General features: G+C 40.9%; 1 long non-coding RNA gene across 1 annotated transcript; it reads left to right on the top strand.

The window, feature by feature from the left end:
* Positions 1–689: 689 nt before the first annotated feature.
* On the top strand, positions 690–3,816 carry LOC116216338. Its single transcript, XR_004158912.1, has 2 exons — positions 690–1,308; positions 1,391–3,816. It is a non-coding gene; the product is annotated as an uncharacterized LOC116216338 (long non-coding RNA).

Here is a 3,816-nt window from a genome sequence, read left to right on the forward strand (position 1 = left end):
AAAAAAAGAAGACTGAAAGGCTATTTTAAGGAATTTCATGTGTTAGTTTATCCAAGCTTTGAAATCAAAATGTGGTGATTATTAGCATTCCTTTGTGATTTAACACAAATGTGTTCCTGTCTTTTTACAAAAGTATTCATTGGAAATTACTGCAAAGGAGAACATTTTACAAAATAATTTTCTAACCTTTTTGATAGGCTTTGGCAAGTATACTGTTATCTATGGAACTGTATTCTATGGATATAGAATATAAACAAACATTCAATTTGTTAAGCAATTCAAACAGCAATTTGGAATTAGCATGGAAGCATAGCAACCAGTTCTTTTGATGATTTTTTTTTCTATTCTTTTTAGCTTATGACATTTTGTAGCACACCTGTTCTCTCTGCTAATGGAAGCAAAAGTCCGAATGGAATATAGCAATTTGATATTTCAAAATAGGAAGGAGGTGAAAGCAGGAAAAAAACAGTGAAATTCCAGACCTTCAAACAGAACAGAGAGAATAATTTCCAAAATTCCTATGAACTAGATATTTGCAAAACCTCTGAATAATTGAAGACTAGAGGATAGGAATTTTCCTCAGAAGAGAATGTTTCCTCTTCAGTAAGTTATAAGATGCTGACTTTTTTTTTAAATTAGAGAATCTGAGTATGCACATTTCACAGAAAGCAGATGTAACAGAAATTAAGATGTCATTCATTCAAAAAAAAGAAAAACCAAACAAAAAAAACCCAGTGCTTTCATTTAAAAACCCAGGGTTCCATTGTCCAAATCCTAAAGCCAGGAACTACATAACCGCAGTCACATCTGAGTGATTTGGGCCTCACACTGCATGTTCAGAATGACTGCAGATCATTCAACCTTCAATGCAGGTATCCAAAACTGTGTTCCAGACATAGGACTTACACAGTCCCATGTCAGCCTTAGTCCTGAGAAACCCGAAATCATTTCCATGCTTCCTTCTTGTTGTCTGTATCAGTTGGACTGTAAGTCTGAAGTCTTTCATGAGCTGAATCCAGGGTCTCCACCCAGTCCAAGGAGGTACTGCATGTTTATATACACCAATTTAATTGCCCTATCAGAACAGTAGAACAAATACCCATTTAAGTTCTCTCAAGCTACATATTACGAGCTACACAAATTTTACTTATTTCCTCTCTACTGCACTACAGGAAATCTGGTTCCTTCTTTCCTGCTAAGATTTTGCCCTGACTCAGACTTCAGCCAAACAAGAACTGGCCCAAGTAGCCAGAGATAGAGAAGCTGAATTTAAGATACAAGAAAATGAAATTCATGAGGAATACAATGGTGAGTAAGCAGTGACTGTTATAACTCCAGATAACTCAGGGATGTCTTTATCTGCCTATTCACTACACTTGCATTGTTCTAGGCAGCACCTTAGAAAGCTGGGAGCAGTACAGAGAAGGGCAATCGAGCAATCAAGGACTGGCATAAAAAGGCAAGGAATGTTTTCTTCAACGAATGAGGCGGTGGGTAAATGGGGAGCTGATGTATGTGGTGAAATAGAAGCTCCCAATATCAGAATCCCCAAAACAAAGTGGATATCTGATGAAATTCAGAGCCAGTATGTACAAAATCAATTTATAAAAAAATCTGAATTTCTACATTTGAAGGACTCAAAGATAGCTCTCCTTTGAGAAGAATTAGTTTTGTACAACTGCAAAGAACAGCCATCTGCCTGGTGAAAGAAAGGAAGTGATGAAAAATAAGCAGTACGGCTTCCCAAATACAAATAGCAATAGAGGAAAATAAGGAATAAGGATTTATTAATTAATATTATCTAGAGGAGTTTCTGGTAGGTAGATTGCAGTTAGCTGAACAGGAAACCACCTAGCATATGAGCACACAGCATCATTTATTAGTGGAAGAAACTTTCTATGGAAGATTTGTATTGAGTGTCCAAATTGTGGTACAGGAACACAAAGCTGGCATCAACGTGCAGAAAAGACACACCACTTTTTACTTTTATTTTTAGATGACCTTCAGCCCTCAATACATCAGGGCACTTCCCATTGCACTGCTGCCACAGCCAGCTGAGAGCAAGCCTTAGGGAGCAAAGTGCAGCAGCAGTAGAATGCTGCCAGGCCCCGGCACTGTGCTGGCTCAGGCTGTCTCCATGCCAGCACAAAGTGTCATCGCACAGCCATTAATCTACTGCTGCTTTAAAACACAACCGCATCTCCCCTCCTCACTTGCATGGCTCACTGAAAGCCCACAGCAGAATCTGCTAGTTCAGCTTTCCCAGTGAACAGAACAATCAGCTTACTCTGATATTGCAAAACCTAGCTTGTGCTAAGAAGGGAGGGAAAATAATAGATGCTCTTAGGTTACCCTGAACTGCCTGTTGGTATTCACGTTCCAGAAGCCAACTCGTAAAGACAGCAAATATGCAAGGTCAGTTATTTTTGAAACTAAATCTGCTGGTTCATGAAGATACCTGAAGGAGGCCTGCTGCCAGGGAAGCTAAGGGAGCAGGCCTCTGCATGAAGGAAGCACATCTTCCTATCACGCATAGGAACAGCTCTGGATCCCGGAGAACAGCTCTTCAGCTGAAGTTCCTCTCTGCCTGTTCATCATCCTCTCCCAGATCACGTGACTGAGAGTCTGGAGAGTTCAATCCTATAAATCATCCGACCTTGAGGAGAAGCCTGCCATTACAGCTGCTTTTGTACAAGGGTGCTTCTGAGCAGCTGCAGACTGAAAAGAGCCCCAAACGGTTGCTGCCAGCTGGGTCAGAGCTGCTGTTCAGCAGGGATCGCTGGGGACTGCAGGCACAGGGTCAGCACTGGGAGAGGTGGCCTGGAAGGTGAGGCCAAGGGTGGGCTTCTAATGCTGGATAAAGCAGCTCGACAGATTGGAAATTCAGAGACACTAGGATGAGGGAAAGCCTTGATTTTGATCAGTGTTGCAGCTGGAGCACCAACATAGGGCAGTGTTGGTAACAAGGCCTTGACTGGCATGCACAGCAACATGCAACCAATTCAACGACTAAAGCAATGCTATGGGGAAAACTCCTGCTATCTGGAAATGAAATGAGCAAATAAATTTATTCAGCCTGAAGTCTGCAATATGCCTTGATAAGAGCAAAAAGAAGTGTAGTGAAGTGATACATTTAGTTTTGAAAGGGGGACAGCCAGGCAGTTGTACTGCTCACAAGTATGCTCAGACTGTGAGGGGAAAAAGGGATGAATGCTGCAGGCTTATGCTGGGAAACAAAGCTTGGAAACAGAAGATTCGCAAACCAAAACTGCAAATATTAGCAGGTTTTCTGCCTCATTGCACTGTGATCAAGGCTTAGTTTTTTTGTGTGTTTTTTGTTCTTTTGAATGTCAGATTCCAGTCCCATTTCCTCTTTCATTTGTTATGGTAACTTTAAAACAGTATCCTTTCTATTTAACTCTTCTACTTCATTGTCTATAGAAGCAATATTTTAAATCTTGGACTGATGTAGCAGTGACTGGCAAAAGGCAGCAAGCTCGTGATAAAGAGCCCCTTTTGGATAAACTCTTCACTGCAGACAAACCGAATGATGTCACGTGGTGGAAAAAAAGCACAGGTGGGCTCAAGCAAATTAGAAAAAGTATTCTGTGATACAGCAGGTCCTCTTTGTCCCCAGATCTGGGGACATCTCACAGGTAATCACATTGCTGTGAGGTAATTAAGGTTCATCTGCTAGTTGGATGAGATAGGGCTTTTTTATATCTTCACTGACTATTGCTCGTGTCAAGACCAGCTGTGTTCAGTCCTTCTTTTTCCAAACAACAAAAAGGAGTAGAGCTCAGAATTAAAAAAAAA

This window comes from Meleagris gallopavo, chromosome 2 (assembly GCF_000146605.3).
Source record: "Meleagris gallopavo isolate NT-WF06-2002-E0010 breed Aviagen turkey brand Nicholas breeding stock chromosome 2, Turkey_5.1, whole genome shotgun sequence".
NCBI lineage: Eukaryota > Metazoa > Chordata > Aves > Galliformes > Phasianidae > Meleagris > Meleagris gallopavo.